Raw genomic sequence first — 20,033 nt, forward strand, 5'->3', positions numbered from 1 at the left:
CTGTGCGCACCTGCTGCATTTCCTTCTCTGGCCTTTATATTTTTTCCCCTCTTGGCGAAAGATTCCTGGGCTGGCTTCCATCCCTCTCTCTTTCTCGTTGCCCCTGGCAGGTTGTGTTCTGCTTTCATAGAGTGTAGACCGTCTCTTCGTTTGGTGATTCTTCTAACATGCTTCTGTTTGTGAAAGTTCTGTCCTTCCAGTTAGCCCTTAATCTCACTCAAGACAGTGCCGGCGCACCTCTCATGATAGGAGCTCAACAAAATGCTGATAAGAGGTTTTTTGTTCATGCAACAGATATTCATTATGCGACTACTATTCTTTTTAGTGCTCCTAACACATCAGTGAGCAAAGCGGACAAAGACCCCTGGCCTTGTGAAATTTAGAAATGCAGCCAAGTAATAAACACTGGACAGAAGAGGTTAACAAAAAAATTTACTTGCAGACAGAACATTAAACCAATATTCTTTTTCTTATAATTCCTCTTTTCTTGAAAAGTACCACATGGATCCGAGTTATTTTTGACTAAGGGTCTAAGCTTTCGTGTTTAGACCTAGTAGACCATTATGCAGCACATCAAATCCATGCATAGCTGGCCTATCAGGACGACATACACAAGAAAACAAAAACGCTGATCAACTGTCTTCACAACACTACTGTTATAATTTCTGTAGGAAATAAGTGGATGTAAAAATGAAAAGGAGCAAGAAAAGGCAGCAAAAGTCTGTAACAGGCAGTGTGGTGATTATAGGTGGATACTGAGCCAAATTCAACAACTGCATTAATTATATCTGAGGATGGCAGTGAAGAGATGCTTCTGCCAATCCGTATTTGATTGTTTCTGATACCCTTAAGGCTACCTGAGCTCCTAAGCTCTGGAGGTAGATTACATTTTTTGTTGGCTCCTTCTCCTGGACCACTCTGTCTGTTAAGAAAGGAAACAAAAAATTCCTGCCCCTTTGGAGCTCACGCTGGTTTACTCTACCCCCTCTCTTCCTCCGTCAATGTCATGCCCCAGCCCCTACTCTCTGTCAGTCATCTGAGACTGCCAATTGGTTTGCAGTCATTCTTTTCATCCCAACATCACAGCTATCCTGTGTGACTCCAACATGTGACTGGTCCTTCTGACATTCCAGCTTCCTACTCCTGATGATTTAAATTTCCCGTGGATTCCTCTTCTGTGCAGTCACCCACCCCACCTCAGTGACATGTGCTCTCTATCATCTGAAACTGCTCCACTTCAGTCATTAATTCTAAGCATTCTGCATTGCACTTCAGTCTGCTCTTCTTCTAGCCTACCTGTTCAACTACTCCTGCAATGACTAGTTTTCAATGTTGTCCACTTGAATCCACTGAGAACTTCATTCTTTTCCAGTCTGGCTCGTATCTGGAATCCCAGCACTTTGGGAAGGTAAGGAAAGCAGATTGCCTGAGTCCAGGAGTTTGAGACCAGCCTGGGCAACATGGCAAGACCCCATCTTCTAAAAAAGTAATAAATAAATAAATGATAAATGGTATGAAGTAAGAGAACATTTATCTCAGAATCCACTGAGACCTTTATTCGCTCTCAGTCTTCTCTCGCAGTCTAGCAGTTTTTTCCTTTCTTCCCTTCCTTTCATATCAATCTTGTAAATAAATTCCACAACTTTCTTTTATGCCATATATCCTGGAAAATTCTTCCTCCCTCTGCCCTCCCACCTGTATATGGGCAGCTGAGCCATGCTGGAGGAGGTTGCAACAAATGGCAAATTAAATATCATTAAAATTCATGCTTCTTAAAACATGTCTCTCACATTTCTTAATCACTATGTTACATTTCTCTGATCAACTTGCTCCCTCAATCTGCAGCTTTTATTACATATATATATATACACTTAGTTTTTTACTCACCATGTTGCTTAGGTTGGTCTCGAACTCCTGGGCTTAAGCAATCCACTCATCTTGGCCTCGCCAAGTTCTGGAATTCCAGGTGTGAGCCATCATGCCCAGCCGCATTTATCAAACATGCTCAGACCTCTTCTTTTGATCTTATTGACCTCTTATCTCATCCAGCTAATGTTCTTTTTCTTTTTCACAGCCAAATTTTTTAAATGAAAACTTTTCCCAATTTGTTGCTCCCTACACACACCCCCTTTTTTTTTTTAACTTCCCGCTAACTACTTATTCTACTCCAGACTAGTCCTACATCTGCACCAGTTTATCAATCAAAATAGCTTTCAGTGAGGTCATATTGATACCTGTGCATGAAATTCAATGGGCATTTAAAAATACTTAACTTCTGGCTGGGCGCGGTGGCTCACGCCTGTAATCCCAGCACTTTGGGAGGCCGAGGCGGGTGGATCACGAGGTCAAGAGATCGAGACCATCCTGGTCAACATGGTGAAACCCCGTCTCTACTAAAAATACAAAAAAATTAGCTGGGCATGGTGGAGCGTGCCTGTAATCCCAGCTACTCAGGAGGCTGAGGCAGGAGAATTGCCTGAACCCAGAAGGCGGAGGTTGCGGTGAGCCGAGATCGCGCCATTGCACTCCAGCCTGGGTAACAAGAGCGAAACTCCGTCTCAAAAAAAAAAAAAAAAAAAAAATTTAACTTCTTAGTCTTTGCAGCAAACTTTAACTTACTTGATAATTCCATTGTTCTTTCTTCTATAACAGTTTTATTGCAATATAATTCACCTATCATAAAATAGGCCCATTTAAAGTACAAAATACGATGATCTATATCCTGAATGATATTGCCTAGGTTTTCTTCTAGGGTTTTTATGGTGTTCTCACTCATAAGTGGGTGTTGAACAATGAGAACACATGGACACAGGGAGGGGAACATCACACACTGGGGCTCGTCATGGGTGGGGGAGACTAGGGGAGGGATAGCAGCGGGTGGGGGGATTGGAGGGGGCTAACATTAGGAAAAATACCTAATGTATATGATGGGGGCATGGATGCAGCAAACCACCATGGCACATGTATACCAATGTAACCTGCACATTCTGCACATGTACCCCAGAACTTAAAGTATAATTAAAAAAAAAAATACAATGATCTTTAGTCTATCCAGAATTTTGCAAATACGACTACAATCAATTTTAGTACATTTTCACCATCCATACACATTTGCAGTCACTCCCCACTACTGCTCAGACTGTCAGCCCCACGCAACCATCAACCTACCCTCTGTCTCTACGGATTTGCCGATTGTGGATATTTCATGTAAATTAAATGAGCTAATATGTGATCCTTGTAGCTGGCTTCTTTCACTTAAGGTGAAAGAAGGTTTATCTCAAGGTTTATCCATGGTGTGGCATGTATTAGTACTTCATTCCTTCTTATTGTCAAATAGTATTGTATTGTATTGATAAACCACATTTTAATTGTCCATTTATTTGTTGGTGAATGTTTGTGTTGTTTCTACTTTTGGCTACTAGGAATAATTCTGCCACGAATGTCTGTTCACAAGTTTTTGTATGCACGTGTGTTTTTATTTTTCTCGGGTATGTACCTATGAGTGAATTTGTTAGTTCATATGGGAACTCTGTTTAATCATTTGAAAACCTATACAGTGTTTTTCAAAGTGCTGCACTATTTTACACTCCCACAGGCAGTGTTTGTGAGTTCTGATTTCTCCACAGCCTTGCCCACACTCATTATCTGACTTTCTGATTTGAGTCTTCGTAGTAAATGTGGAGTTGCGTCTCACGTAGGCTTTGATTTGCATTTCCCTAATGACATTGGGCCTGTTTTATGTGCTTATTGGCCATTTGTAAAACTTCTTTGAAGAAATGTCTATTCAGATTGTTTATTCATTCTTAAATTGGGTTATTTGTGTTTTTATTGTTGAGCTGTAGGAATTCTTTATATAATCCATATACCTATTCCTTTATCAAAAATAAGATGTGCAAGAGCTTTTTCCCATCTTCTGGATTGCCTTTCACTTTCCAGGTGGTGTCCTTTGAACTACAAAACTGTTAAGTCTGATGATGTCCAACTTACCTATTTTTCTTTTGTTGCATGTGCTTTTGGTGTTGTATCTAGAAACCATCACTCAATCTCAAAGATTTACTCCTATGTTTTCTTCTAAGAGATTTATAGTGTTAGTGATACGGTTTGACTGTGTCCCCACCCAAACCTCATCTTGAATTGTAGCTCCCATAATTCCCATGTGTTGTGGGAGGGACCTGGTGGGAGATAACTGAATCATGGAGGTGGTTTCCCCCATGCTGTTCTCATGGTGGTGAATAAGTCTCACGAGAGCTGATGATTATATAAGGGTAAACCTCTTTCACTTGGCTCTCATTTTCTCTTGCCTGCTGCCACGTAAGACATGCCTTTGCCTTCTGCCATGATTATGGGGCTTCCCTAGCCACATGGAAATGTGAGTCCATTAAACCTCTTTTTCTTTATAAATTACCCAGCTTGGGTATGTCTTTATCAGCAGCATGAAAATGGACTAATACAGTTAGCTCTGATATTTAGATCTTTGAGTTAATATTTGTATGTGATGCCAGGTAAGGGATTCCATGCATCTGGAAACCACATCCTCTGTCTTTTCTCTATATGATCCCTCTCAGTCTTTATATTTTCCTGTCTTTAAATGTTATATTTTCTCAAAGACATGTCCTCATTTATCTTCTTTACATGTATTCTCACTGAATATTGGGGATCAAGCACACACACAAAAAAAGAACTTAAGTTGACGTAACACACATTTGGCTCATCAAGTAGTTTTAAATCAGATTTTAAAAGTGATGCCCAGCAACTCTCTGGTGTTCCTGCTTAAAGTTATAATGTTTTCTTTTCTGAAATAAAGCAATACGTTTAAGAGGTTGAAGCAGCTGACTCCTAGTGACTGGGAGCTCTGAAAGTGTAGTCCGGAATGCCACTTTCGACTTAAATTTTTCAAGTTTTAGTTTTCAGGAACTGAAACAGAAAAAATAGAGGAGAGAATATTTGAAGTCTTCCCCATCTGGGCCAGGTGCTGTGGCTCACACCTGTAATCCCAGCACTTGGAGAGGCTGAGGTGGGTAAATTGCTTGAGCTGAGGAGTTTGAGACCAGCTTAGTGAAACCCAATCTCTACAAAAAGTAAAAAAAGTTAGCCAGGCGTGGCAGTGCATGACTGTGATCCTAGGTGCTTGGGAGACTGAGGTGGGAGGCCACTTGACCCCAGGAGGTAGAGGCTGTAGTGAGCCATGATTGTGCCACTGCACTCCAGCCTGGGTGACAGAGTGAGACCTTGGGTCAACAAACAAACAAACAGCAACATAAAAGAAAAACATCCTCCCCTCTAATACTGTTCAAACAAAGGGAAAGAATAGAGGTGTGGCCAGGGGTGACAGTGAGATCCAAGGAGCCAGGAAGGGACAGTCCCAGAAGGAAATGAGCTTGGAATAAGTGGGTGCAGGGAGGAGACCACAGAGACAGCTCCTACCAGGAGGTGAAGGAGACTCTGTATACGTGCAAGGAGAATCTCCTGGAACTAGGAACTGCTTTGAATAAAAGAATGGATTTTTTTTATTATATGCCAGCTTCTCAGAGTCTTCTCAATGAACGTCCTCAAAAATAAGAGAATGACATTTGTGAAAAGCATTCTGAGGTTGCTCTGAAAAATATTGCCAGATAAATCCAAGATGCTACAAGCAATCATACTGACACAGTTTACAAAATGGAGCAAACGCCAAAGGATATAGCCACATGCACAAAAACAGCTTATTTGTGACCTCAGGATATCCACAAAATTTAGCTGCCTTTCCAGACTGTCACCTTCAGGTGTGCAAAGGTGGTTACAAATCACTTTGCAAGTAGAATTTGTAGCTTCCAAGTTAGATTAGAGGATCATTCTGTCATAGAGCAACTATTATCTAACTTCCTGGAAGTGCCACCTTCTCTCATCCTTATGTTTTATAGACTTTGTTTCAGTTTTTTAAGGGTAAGAGAAATTTTGTTCTTGTCATTTCAATTTACTGGTTTTAGGGTAAGCAGCAACTGTGAGACCTGCAGAAGCCACAAGAGTGGAGATTTTAAACTTTGGGAATTACAAAAGAGATCATGCAAATGGGTGCTTGAGGTATGCTTCTGATGGAGTGGAGTGAGAAGACCCTGAAAGGGGCTGGGTGCTGGCTGGAGAGAAGGCGGAAATACCAGCAGGCTCATGAAGCATCACGGCCAGGGCCCAAAGGGCCAGAAACTCATGATCGGGGAGTGGCTGGAGGGCCCAGGGCCTCACAGCCATGCTGCATATCAGGTGGCAGCTTCCCAGTGCCTCTGTGGTTCCTACATCTCCCCCTCTGTGGTCTCCTGACAGTCCTCCCACACTCTGCAGCTGCCACACTGACAATGCGGCACAGTTGCTCTTTCCTGAAGCCCAGAACCTTCCCCCACCACTGTCCCTGCCAACTCACCAGCATCACACCTTCTGCACATTACCTCTCGCCTAGCCCCCATGACCTCTTCCCTTATCTCTCACCTTCGTTCAACTCGGGCATCATCACTGAAAGTGTTGCCTCTTCTTTTCCTTGAATTTGAGTCTCTGGACCAAGAGCCCACAGCATCTCTCTATAGGAGGCAGGAGAAGGCTGGAGGGGCAGCTGTCAGGAGCTCAGCCTTGACCTTCACATCTCTCCCTTAGCAGCCTCTGCTTCTGAGAAAAAGGCCCTTAACCAGGACTTAGGTGGTCCTCATTGTTCTCTGTCTATATTGCCTGCTAACTGGCTTTGTGAGGGCAGAAAAGTCACTAAGCTTATCTCCTAACCACTTAATTAGAAAATGCCCTAATTTTCTCTCTCTTTAAAAATTAAAAAAAAAAACAAAAACTTTTTTTTCTTTTTTTGAGACAGAGCCTCATCCCAGGCTGGAGTGTAGTGGCGTGAGTCCAGCTCACTACAGACTCACCCTCCTGGGCTCCAGGGATCGTCTTGTCTCAGCTTCCTTAGTAGCTGGGACTACAGGTGCATGACACCATGCCTGACTAATTTTTAATTTTTTTGTAGAGACAAGGGTCTCACCGTATGTTGCCCAGGCTGGTCTCAAACTCCTGGCCTCAATCCATACCCTTGCCTCAGCCTCCCAAAGTGCTGGGATTGCAGATGTGAGCCATTGCCCCCCGGCCATCAGTGATTCCCCAGGCCCAAGTTCTTCCTCCACCCTCCCAGCATTGTCTTGCTACTCCAGTGGGCGTGTCACAGAACGGGTTCCTGCCCTGTGCTCACTAACCTCCCAGCTCGTTTACTGATCTTCCTCTTATTCCATAGGTGGATATATTAGTCTGTTTTCATGCTGCTAATGAAACTGAGACTTGGTAATTTATGAAGGAAAGAGGTTTAATTGACTCACAGTTTAGCATGGTTGGGAGGCCTCAGGAAACTTAAAATCATAGCAGAAGGGAAAGCAAACATGTCCTTCGTCACATGGTGACAGCAAGGAGAAGTGCTGAGCAAAAGCAGGGAAAGCCCTTATAAAACTATCAAATTTCGTGAGAACTCACTACCGCGAGAACATCATTAGAGTAACCACCCAGTGATTAAATTGCCTCCTACCAGGCCCCTCCCACAACATGTGGGGATTATGGGAACTACAATTCAAGATGAGATTCGGCTGGGGACACAGCCAAACCGTATCAGTGAACTAATTTTTCTTTCTATTGACCTCGCCCCTAGACCGTTCAGTCAGTCATCTTAGTAACACCGTCTGACTGAGCACTATGGGATAGACCTAATTTCTGGGTACACATTAATGAGCAAAATAGTTACATTTTTTCTTTCTTTGCTTTTTTTTTTTTTAGTTGAGACGGTCTCACTCTGTCACTCAGGCTGGAGTGCAGTGGCATGATCTTGGCTCACTGCAACCTCTGTCTCCTGGGTTCAAGCAGTTCTGTCCCAGCCTCCCGAGTAGCAGGGATTACGGGTGTGTGCCAGGATACCTGGGTAATTTTTGTATTTTTAGTAGAGATGAGGTTTTGCCATGTTGGCGAGGCTGGTCTTGAGCTGCTGACCTCAAGTGATCTGCCTGCCTTGGCCTTCCAAAATGCTGGCATTACAGGTGCGAGCCACCACGCTTGGCCTAAAATAGTTATATTTTCTGTTCTCACACAGCTTATAAACCAAAATGAGTAAGACAGATGAGAAACAAGCAAAAAAGTTGCAAAGTGATGAAATGCAACAGAATAACACATTAGAAACCTTTTCTTACGTCTTTCTCTGAAGATCAGACTTTAGGTAAACTAGCCATAGACTTGAGACTCAGATAACTTTGGCTCCTTCAGATGGCAGAGTTGACCTTCTCCTGGCTATGGTCTTCGAAAGACTGTTCAAAATCAGAAACTGATAACAAGGCTGAGCAGGATTGTGGAGTTCTCCTAGGTTTCTGGACTGTTGAAAACACATCATGTATAAGATATGGTTTGGAAACAGGTATGGACCTACAATTCTTCATGCGTATGTACATACACTTCAACATGCATTGATGAATAATGCATTCGATTTATTTTGTCTTCCTGGTGCATACATTTTTTTTTTGAGACAAAGTGTCACTCTCTCACCCAGCTGGAGTGCAATGGCACCAACATGTCTTACTGCAGCCTTGACCTCTCAGCCTCAAGTGATCCTCCCACCTTAGCCTCCTAAGTAGGTGGGACTATAGGAGCACACCACTAAGCCCAGCGAATTTTTGAATTTTTTTCTATTGATGGGGGTCTCACTATATTGCCTAGGCTGGTCTTGAACTCCTGCTTTCAGCAATCCTCCTGCCTCGGCCTCCCAAAGTGCTGGGACTGCAGGCAAGAGCTACCGCACCAAGGTGTCGACAAGTTGAGAAATAGGTTATACTCTGGCAACTTAGCAGCCCTCAGTAAGTCTCAGTTAAGAAGAAGACAGAAAGAGAGGAACGGTTGGAATCAAAAAGTGAGAGCCAAGCAGCACCCAAAGTCAATTTGGGTTTGTAGGCTCTTCCAGTAGCTGGTTCTCATAGCACTCTTAAGTTATTCTGACTATGGTAAAGTCTTGGCAAAGCCCTAGCTTGGTCTTGGTCCTGCTGTCGTTTTATCAATAGCATACAGTTTTAGAGGAAGATTCCTGGGAAACACCCTAGAAACTGGGGGGCCTCTTTGTGGCAGGCAAATTTCTGGAAATTAGCAAGTATAATCTTGTTTTGCTGTCCCAAGCTGTTGAGGCTGGAGATTTTTAGTACAGAAATTATTTCCTTCTCCTCCTCCAAATCCCTGTACAGTATGTGTGGGACAGGCATCATTATCAGCTTTCCCTTGCATTTCACTGAGCATGGTTTAATAATTTCCCCAAGGTTACCATGTAGATGTGGAAGCTAAGCCTTCTTGTTTGACATGCCCTATACTGCAGGATCACTCCAGCTTTGGTAAGGCCTTCCTAATAATTAAAAGGGTGTTAGGAAGGTGGACAGACCCCATGGAATTCAAGCTACAATATGCTTTTCCAAATTCTCCCACTGTGCTTTGCAATCAAATCAAGCTGCTGTACATTTCGAGACCAAGGATGCGGTGTTCTGGGATAGGATGTTCTCGGTCCTGTTCCCGGTGGATGAGTCTCTTCGGATCACAAATAGCACAGCTGATGCTAATGGTTGCTCATCATCCTGCAGCTTCTCAAATAGGCTGCAAAGTTGGCAGGAGAGCCCTTGGGCATGGAAACATTGGTTCTCAGATTGTATTAAAGCACCAAGAGCATATACTGCTGTGGCTTCAGACTTGTTCATATGCCTAAGCTCCTCAAGGTTATGGGATACGCGGCCCTATGAAATACCAGCCTGTGCAGTTCTGCCAAGTAGACACGTGGGGCACAGGAATAGAACAACATAACATGTGCGCTCTGTAAAATCATAGCCCACGTGCCCACGAAAATAAACAAGCTGAGCTGGGTCAGTTTTCAGGTTTTTTGTTAACTTTCACTTACTCACTTATTGAATGATTTGATTGCATTACCACTTATTAGCAGATTAACAGTCATAAGCACCAAACACTAAAGAAAATGTCTGGAAGAAGAACTGAAATGAGAGAATTCTATGCACAAATTTGTTACATCTTTTTCCTTAAGTGAATCAGGAGAAGGCCATTGTTAATTGATCATTTTGGAAGAATGTCACATTCTACCTCTCAGAAGATATATTTTGGGAACCATAGCTGTTGGGTCAAGTGTAAATAAATGTGACCTCAAGGATTCGTCATAATATAAAGATGGGCCAGTTTGAACTTTTTTTGTCTCTCTTAGGTTCTGAATGGTTTGTTAAAGTTCTAAATGGTTTGCTAATTGTGTGGATAACAAGGGCAAAAGGAAAACTCTTTTTTTTCCCCCCAGTTTTTCCACGTGTTCTAAAAAAGGATAATTCTTAACCTGCTTGAGATTCGCAATTTTCCAAGCATTTTAGGCAGCTACAGAGCTCGCCATTTGCAAGCTTGTCTTCCTAACATCTTATTTGTCTATGGCCAGTCTTTGAGAAGACATTGATCTTTGAAAAGACATACTAAGCCTTTCCATCTTTTCTTCTTCTCTTTCTCTAATTCCTTCCACCTTTTCCCTTAGGGGAATCACTGCTCAAACCTTAGGACTTCTCAGAAGACAGTATGAAGGGAACCTAGTATTTTTCAATTTTCTCAACACATGTTGCGATTTAGATTTAAAATGCAATTCATATTACAACCTAGTGATCTGGTAGCTGGAAAACATCAAAGGATGTTCTGTCTAATTCATGCCAGTTATTAGACTGAAAACTCTGTGAGGGCAGGCACTTGTGACTCACACATACTAGGAGTGGTGTCATTGTAAAATATTATTTTTATATATTTAAAAAAATTAGCAACCCATATTTCAGATACTGTATTTCACCACTGTTGCAAATATACCTTCTTTTTCTTCTTTATTTTTCCTTTTTTTTCCAGCCTCCCAAAGTGCTGGAATTGCAGATATGAGCTAGCACACCTGGTCTAGAAATATTATTAACAATAACAATAATGACAGCTGAAACTTACATAAGTTCATGCTAGGCGGTCTTCTGAACACTTGATACGTCTTAACACTTGATTCTTACAACAACCAGTGAAGTCAGTACTAACATTGTCCCTATTTACAAATGAGAAAATCCAGACATTTACTCAGAGAGGTTGAGTGAGTTTCTGAAAGTCAGGAAGAGGGAGAGCTGGACTCTAGATCAGCCGTGTGCCTTCAGGCCCTGTGCCTTCACTGTCACAATCTCCCCGCGTCTCAGTGCATGAAAATACAGCAGCACACTTTATGAGAAAATTTTATTTGATCTCAGCTCTTCCCCAAACTGCTACCCTATTTGCATGACATTTTTATACCTTTCCTAAAGCTTCTGCATATTTTACCTTATAATCAAGTTTTCAAATGACCAGGTTCTAAATCACGACATACCTTTCCATTTTACCAAGAGCCATGCTTTGCATGACACATAAGTCAGACCCGGTTTTTAGTTATCTGATTGGGATGAGGTTAATGCCAGTGGCTGACAGGATGGAGGCTTTTTTGCCAGTCTACTCGGGGTGTGGACAGCATTGCTTATAGCCTTTCAACTGGGTTATTCTCCACCCTCCAAAGCTATCCTGACATTTTTAAAAAAGACAATCAGCTTTAATGAGCAGTTTGTGTAACTACTTACATCCCTTTTTGTTTAATTTGATAATGTTGCACTGCAAAGCTATTACAGTTGATGCTTTACCAAAAAATATCACAATACTGGAGCTTAAAATCCCCAAACAAAAACATTAATAATTCTTTGTCGCTTTAGGGACTTCTCTGATTTCTTTCCCAATAATAATTAAAATTGTGGAAAAGCTCAAAAAACACTTAATAGAATTACAGATTTACTCATCCTCTAACAGGGATGTCCAAAGACAAGGTAGCTCCTAGATTTCTTTAGACCTGTTTCTCATCAAGTGTCTACATCTTGAGTAAAGAGGAAAAAGAAATCTTAGTTTAATCTAAAATAAAGTGAGACAAGGTAATTGTATCTGTTTCGGGGGACTTAACTCGATCCTTTGGACAACTGCTGTGTGTTTCAGGTTGCTCTACTTTCTCGCCCTCCTTTCCAAGATGGCAGCCAAAGCGTCGGAGGGGCCACAGGCTTTCGGGAGTTGGGAGGGGAGCGCATAGTGACCGATGTAAATGGAGCTCCACTGCAGCTTGTCTCAGCCAGTTCTGATCCTAGGGAGCCTATTGATAACTGCTGTTGACATCTGTGGTGGATAAACTCATTCATAGTGTATGCTTTTTTAGTGTCTCTGGACCCTAGAGGATCCACCCTAATGACCTGGCCTACCCTTAGCCTTCAGAGTCACTGTCACATCTGTCGTCTGCAGCTGGTTCATGTCCACCACCCCAAAGTCTCTGCTGTGAGGCTGTCATACATGAACCATACTAGGCTCAAGAATAGGCGCTTTAGCTTTTAACTTAATCCCAAGACAAATGGGAAGCAAGGAATGATTAATAAACTCAATCTTCAGCTTTTCTAGCCATGCCCATTTAAGTATGTTGGGGCTATCTGAAATGAGCTTGGAACCCTCTCTGTTCCGATGTCCCCACAAAGAAGGAACTGGAAAGGAGCCCCTCTGATCTCCATGTCCCTTTCAGCCAATCTAACTGGCCCCATCTTCATGCCTAGGCTTCAAGCCCTGAACTGCAGACACCAACACAGGCATCCACCTGCCTCCCACTCTTAATTCTATAACTCCTTGATACGGTTTGGCTGTGTCCCCACCTAAATCTCATCTTGAATTGTAGCTCTCATAATTCCCACATGTTGTGGGAGGGACATGGTGAGAGATAATTGAATCATGGGGCAGTTTCCCACATACTGTTCTTGTGATAGTGAATAACTCTCAGATTTGATGTTTTTATCAGGGGTTTCCCCTTTCAGTTGACTCTCATTCTCCTGCCTCCATGATTGTGCAACCTCTTCAGACATGTGGAACTGTGAGTCCATTAAACCTCTTTTTCTTTATAAATTACCCAGTCTCAAATATGTGTTTATCAGCAGTGTGAAAACAAATTAGCATGCTCCTCTTCCCCTCACACACAACCAGGGTGAGGGGCAGACATTTTTACCTTCTTCTTTTTTCCTGAGTGGGATTATCCTATAAATTGTATACTCTTGCTTCCAAGCTTACAACATCCTCTCCCCATCCCTAAAACTAAAGTAATGGACTGACTTGGGAAAGAAAATTACCAGCCTCCTGAAAAGGAAATGTGAAGCTAGAGATAATTAAAAATAATGCTCCAGTTATAAAAGTGTCTTACTTAATGGTGGCTTTAAAGTATTATTTTTTATGAGTCATTGCAATCAGTTATGTTGATTCTGAAAATATATGGCAACTGGTGAAAATGGTCGTTATTTAAAAAGTTTAAGAAAAATAGCGCTTTATGATTTTAATTACAAAATGTTAATGTTGGTATGATTTATGGCATCTAAGTTGTATGATGTTAAACTATAATAGCAAAGAACTGATATTTATTGAATGCTTACTATTCTCTAGATTCCTCCAGATAGTTTATATATTATCTCATTTAATACCCATAAGAAACTTACAATCAAACTTTTCAAACAAATGTATATGTTAACATCTGTAAAAATTTTGAATAATTCCCCGATAAGGAAGCCAGTGAGAAAACAAATGAGCAGGCTCAAAGAACATTTTACAAATAAGGATTTATAAAGACAGAAAATGAATGCCTAAGTACAATTGCTAGGTTAGAGATACAATTAATTACCTTTCTACATCTTATTAAATTCAAAGCTTAACATTTAAGCTTTCTGGGTTGGAATCATCTATGTTTTTTATTGGTTGTGGATTATTCTTCTCACAATATTTGGTGAGAAGAAAGTTACATTTTTAGCAGTTTTATCAGAAAATGCTTCAACATAATGCAAAAAGGAAAAAGCTCACCATGTTGCTGGTTCTGAGTTTGAAATATTTTATTTCAGACTATCATATGAGTTGGTTAATAATCTTCTTAATTTATCAGTAAGGAAACAAGCTCAAAAAAGACAAATAACTTGCTTAAGGGCACACAGTTAGCTCCTGCAGTAAAATAATTGATGGATCTCCAGTCTTTCTACATGTCTTTAGGCAGGGTATTTTGTTCTGGACCATCTTTTCAAACATCTCTTTGTAGGGAAATGCCTTGTGTTCAGAGAGAATGTCTCCCTCTAGGGCAAACACTGGGTACTTTGTTTGCTGCCCATGATAAAAGATGGGGTTTTCCTAAACTCAGGGTTCCTCTCCTGCAACTCAACCCACTGCAGCAGCAGGTATCACCTGGCCCTTGTTGTGTTGTCCTGTAGGAACTGGGAGTCAGGGAACAGAAACAAGACAGTGATAATACTGTGACTATTGCTATTGCAGTGGATAAAATATTGTCCTTTGTCTCTGGCCCAGGAGTCTCGTGTCTCCTGCCTGCATCCTTGAAATTGTAGCAGGTTAACTTGTTAGCTTGCATGAAGGGTAAAATTTTGGACCCTTCACAGTTCCTGACATCCTCCAGGACTTCTGGGCCAGCTGTTTTCTCCTTATGTCACAAAGCTGACTATTCTAACAGGACGGGCTACTCGTTACCCCACCTCTGCAAATTGTCTCTTTTACCATCTACATCTCTGGCTTCCTTTAGGAGAAAAATATATAATACATAAATTAAAAAACTGATAACACTTACTGCCCTGTTTTGGTGATTTTAGTGATTTTTAAGCAGGAATACATAAAGAGAATGCTTTCCTTTAACTGAAATATGCAGAAAAGTAGAAGAAAAGAAGGAAAACCTTACTTTAGCAAAGGTTCTCCAGATCTCCCTGAGACTTGTAAATCGTATTGCATAGATGTCAGAATAAAAACAAGATATTATTGGTATCTAGTCCTTACCCTCCTCCCAGCCCCAGTGATTTTTCTAACATATCGGTTGAAACACTTTATAGCTATAATGAAACCTTCTGATGGCTCCCCATCCAAGTCCAAACTTCTTTGCATGGCATATGCCACACTTGGGGAGCTGCCATCTTCTTCCCTTATCTGCCTCTGATTCACATATGGGCTCACCATGCTGAACTTCCACAGACTGTTCCTTAAACCTTCTGAGCCCCTTTATGGCTCTGTGCTTTTTGGGTAGATGCTCCTTCCTTTTGTTTAACTGGCCTATTGCCTACTTACCTTTTAAATCAACTCTTAGAAGGCTTCTCTGGGTATGGATCCCTCCTCTCTGCCCCCACTGAGTCCAGCAGTAACTTCCACCATAGCTCTTGCTTTGCCATCAGTTGCTGAATTGCAGCATTCCCCAACTTGAGTTTTCCAAAAGGTGGTTTAATGTTCAATACAGTAATGGTGTGTAGACAGCAGTAAGATAATTATTTAATGTGTCAAATAGTAAAATAATTATCTAAATACTTTCTTCCCTTTTTTTTTAATTTTTATTTTTTAAATCTTTTTTATTACATACTTTAAGTTCTGGGGTACACGTGCAGACTGTGCAGGATTGTTGCGTAGGTATACACGTGCCATGGTGGTTTGCTCCATCCATCACCCAACATCTACATTAGGTATCTCTCCTAATGCTATCCCTTCCCAATCCCCCTACCCACTGCTATCCCTCCCCTAACCCCCTGCCCCCTGACAGGCCCCGGTGTGTGATGTTCCCCTCCCTGTGTCCATGTGTTCTCATTGTTCAACACCCACTTCCCTTTAAAATAGACTCACTGGAGAGTTTCTAAATGCAGACTGATGATCATGAAAAGCAGTTACTGAAGATCAGGAAACCATGACCTGGAGTCAGTAATGCCAGTGGTTTTTTTATTCAGCTGAGTCCTGCTACCCACCTTGTGATGATAAATGACTGTTATGACCATTATACAGCCCGGGACCATGTATGTGCTTTTATTATAGGTCATATAGTAATTAATTTCAATCTGTAATAAGATTGGTGAATTCTATGAAATACAGGGAAACCTGGTTTCATAATCCAATGAATTAATAGGGACAGAGAAATGATGCTGTCTCTAAATTCACCTCATTATTAACTTCATGAGGGCCATGAGTCACATGATCAAATGTCTTATGTCCACCTTCAAGATAAAACCAATGCTTCAAAATCCAATTTAAAAAGAAGCCATATTGATGATTATTTCCAATTTGAATTTTTATTTGTTGGGGATTAAGACTTTCCCCTCACAAGATGTTGCTTACAGAAATGCGCTTGCAAATAAGAATCTAAAACCTGTTCATTTAGTTTTAAGTGCAGAATGCAAAAATACCAAATATCAGATGCTGCAGTTTTCACTTTTTAAAATAGTGTTTAATGTGTATTTAAATTTAAATTTACATTTAAATATATATGTAAACCCCAAACCAAACATGTCATAATTCATGTGTTGACAGATTGCTTTTTCTTATAAAATTTAAAATAAAATCCGTCATGTGTTAAACAGAAAACAGGTGAAAACTTATCTGTACTTGGCTTGAATATTACTAATACTCTTTCCCAGATGTCCATATGATTCACAGAATCATTTACTTCAGGTCTGTATTTAAAAGTCACATTTTCAAGGAGGTCCTTCCTGGCCACTCCATTTTATTGATTGATTGACTGATTGATCGACTGAGACAAAGTCTTTCTCTCTTGCCCAGCCTGGAGTGCAGTGGCACGATCTCAGTTCACTGAAACTTCCACCTCCTGAGTTTAAGTGATTTTTCTGTCTCAGCCTCCCCAGTATCTGGTCCTACAGGTGTGCACCACCATGACTGGCTAATTCTTTTTGTATTTTTAGTAGAGATGGAGTTTCACCACGTTGCCCAGGGTGGTCTCAAACTCGTGACCTCAGGTGATCCACCCACCTTCCTAAAGTGCTGAGATTACAGGCATGAGCCACTGCGCCCAGCTGCACTCAGTTTTAGGTAATGTCACTGGAAGACATTACCTAACACCCCTTTGCCTCATCTTAGTATCTTCTTAACACTTTCCACTCTTGTACATACGATAGATATTTCCAAAAACAAAATTATATTTCTTTTCATTAGAATGTAAGATCCAGGAGGGCGTGGAACCTGTCTACCATAGCACTACTGTATTCACAGTGTCTACGACAGTGCCTGACTCTTAGCAGGTATTCAATAAATAATTTTGAAAAAAAATTGTAATCTTACAATTAAAAAAATTTTATTGTACTGATCTAGAGGAAAACATTTTCTACTTAGATACATTTATAGATCATATGCCATATTAAATATTTTTATATTTTTTACATGTTAACATTTTTGCAGGGATTTGCAATGTTACATATCACTTTCATAATATATCAAATGGAAAAATATGCAAGGAAAAGGGCTGTGTTGTAATTTTGATTCTGTTTAACTAGACTGAGTTTCCTTGGTCAATGTTTTTTAAAAAAAGTTTTTCTTTGTTTCTCTTGTGTGCTAGAACATAGCTTACAGCTGGTGCTCAAAAATAGTTTGATTGAAAAAATAAAATTTACATAAAGTTTCAGAGGGAGATCAACACAATTCAGTGTGAAAATGAATTCTCAGGACACACAGATGCAACCATGCCATAATACAATGACTGTAAACCTAATTCCTTGCATGTATCCGTCTCTGTGTCTACAGACCATTCATCTGTCACTTTCTCGGGCTCCTGTTTCCTCCTTCCCATTCACTTTAACCCTACAGTCCCAATGTCAGCTAGTGAGATGGTCTTGGGAAGGTTGGACTGTTGCTCAGAGTAGAAGTTACTGGTTAGTGGAGGTATTAAGACAGCTGGGGTAGATGAGAACAGAAAGGTAATGGAAAGTAAACAGAAATGGAATGGAAAGTGATAAGAAATGAAATAGTTCTTTTTTGGATAAGGAAATTATATAACTTGTACTGACCTCAGTGTGAAGAAAGAAAAATTATTTTAATTGTCTTGAGTCCATAGGAGTTACATTGTTGAGGGTTAGGTCATGAGTCACTGTACCATTCTCATCTCTTTTAGCTACCCAGGATATAGCTCATATTATTCTTGAATAAAGAAAAAGACTGCAGTGCTCTCATATCTTTCTGAGAACACCTGTGGTATAGAGGTTAAGAACATGGGTCACGAGGTTTGGGCTTCAACAATAAATGGAAGAGTCTTGGGGGCCAGTGACTGTTTCACCTTTAGACATCGGGCAGGTCAAGACTTTGTGTCTTTGAACTGATTTTGTACCTCCAACCTCTTCCAACATTCTTACTGCAGAGCTGTAGTACAGGTTCTATTTGAATTTGAAGAATATAATTTGGAGATTCCAACACATAAATAGGGAATTATAGACAATCATCATACTATTTTTCTTAGCCAATCTGTTTTTCACAAGATTTCTTCCACCACCTTTACTATATTTTGGCTTCTGCTCCAACTGGACATGCTGAAAATACAAGGGCATGCATCCTAATTTTTTTAAAAAAAATCTTCAGCGCTGGTTACCTTCTTTATATAAATAACTTGCATGCACAATGCTTTTTCTCCAGATTCTCAAGGAGCATTGTGAGGGGTAATTAAAGCAGTCTGTTTCTCCAGCACGTTCTGTCTGTTTTTTCTTTTCATTATTAGATGTGATGACACATTTGCCTGTGTGGCTTCCCACAGATGGCATAGAAATTTTGTGATCAAATGGTAAGAGTAAACCAACTGTCATCTCAGATCACAGCTTCTGTGTTGTTCCCCCTGTGCGGGAATCTCACTTTAATAAAATGCTTGCTTCTTTTAAAGTGGTATTACCTTCTCTGCAAAAGATTTTAGAATTGAATGGAAAACTTGACAAGAACAACCAAAAATGTAAATTGCTAGCTTGTTTTACATCTTGCGTTTTGAATCCAAAACAAAAGAGAATTAATTAAAATAATCTCCGCACAGAAAAGCTAATGATTAAAAAAATAATTTAACTCCATTATTTTGTTTATAAGACAGGCAGAAAAAAAAGAGTTTGGATTTTTCTTGAGTCTTTGTGAATTGATAGGGACGTACTGTGAATTATCTCATGTAGCCTTTATGTTTGGTTCTAAATTTATCTGTATTATTCATAGGCACAAATACCTAGTCCCTTAAGCAAGACAATTTTTTTTGATCCACAAAATATTTAAATAGAAAAAGAGATCTCTAGCAGATAAACTTTATTAAGGTTGCAATTTTAGTATGTATTAAATAAGGATTAAAAATTAGCTTTGATCTTCAGAGGTAAAGACAGGGAGGATTCCATATGTATCTTTTGGAATGTAAAAAATATGGTAGAAACTCACTGTGCCATCTTTGTTGATGTTTTTCTTTTATGTTTGGGCCAAAGGGGTAAATGAAACAGAGGAGGTCAAAGACCTGACTTAGCAGACAGCCTTGGGAAATAGATTGGGTTGGAACGGTAATGTGGAAAAAACTGAAGGCAAATGCTGTCTGTCTGAGTCGGGAAGAGAAGGGCTCTGGAGCTCAGGGGGCTGGGGGAAGTCATCCAAGGCTGGGGGAAGTCATCCAAAGCTGGGAGGGGGCCCACAAGTGTTCACATCCATGTCTGTGGTGGCTGCTCTGAAGTAAGAAAAGCTCAGGAGAAAGTGAAGCCTGGAAGGTTTGAGATCCTGAAGCGTGAGACTGAGAATTATATCAGTCATGAATATCAGTTGAAGTTGATAATAGTGGAGTCAGTGGTTGAAATAAAGGTGATATTTACACTCTATGCTTGGATTCACCAATTCGCATCTGCGATCACCAAATCTTTTACTTCCTCCGAGTTTCAGTTCCTGTATGTATAAACCCAAGGGCTGCATTAGATGGGTCATCAGATAGCTCCAGCAATCCAGCTCTAGAAATCATTATTAAACCTAGATTTTATATTTGTTTTAATCTTTCTATCTCATCTGTTTGAGCAATTATAGCAACTGAGAGAAATTTAATATGATGATTGGGTTAAGATAACAGGTCTTCATTTTTAAATTGAATGAGAGTTTTCGGTCCTTATGTGGAACAATGTTGGTGCCCTTGGGCATCTAGCCTTGAAAAATAAGTGTAGTGGTTATCC

At 40.5% G+C, this 20,033-nt stretch overlaps 2 long non-coding RNA genes across 3 annotated transcripts in view; one reads left to right on the top strand and one right to left on the bottom strand.

Moving 5' to 3' along the window:
* LOC105719763 (uncharacterized) overlaps positions 1-20,033 on the top strand; it is a 178,710-nt gene that overhangs the window by 104,603 nt on the left and 54,074 nt on the right. The window lies entirely within an intron of this gene.
* LOC135271391 (uncharacterized) lies at positions 281-12,081 on the bottom strand. Its single transcript, XR_010339508.1, has 3 exons — positions 11,390-12,081; positions 6,460-6,633; positions 281-918 (listed from the first exon to the last, which is right to left on the bottom strand). It is a non-coding gene; the product is annotated as an uncharacterized LOC135271391 (long non-coding RNA).

Source organism: Aotus nancymaae, unplaced genomic scaffold (assembly GCF_030222135.1).
Source record: "Aotus nancymaae isolate 86718 unplaced genomic scaffold, 86718_ANA_hifiasm-v0.15.2.pri h1tg000077l, whole genome shotgun sequence".
In the NCBI taxonomy this organism is placed as follows: Eukaryota; Metazoa; Chordata; class Mammalia; order Primates; family Aotidae; genus Aotus; species Aotus nancymaae.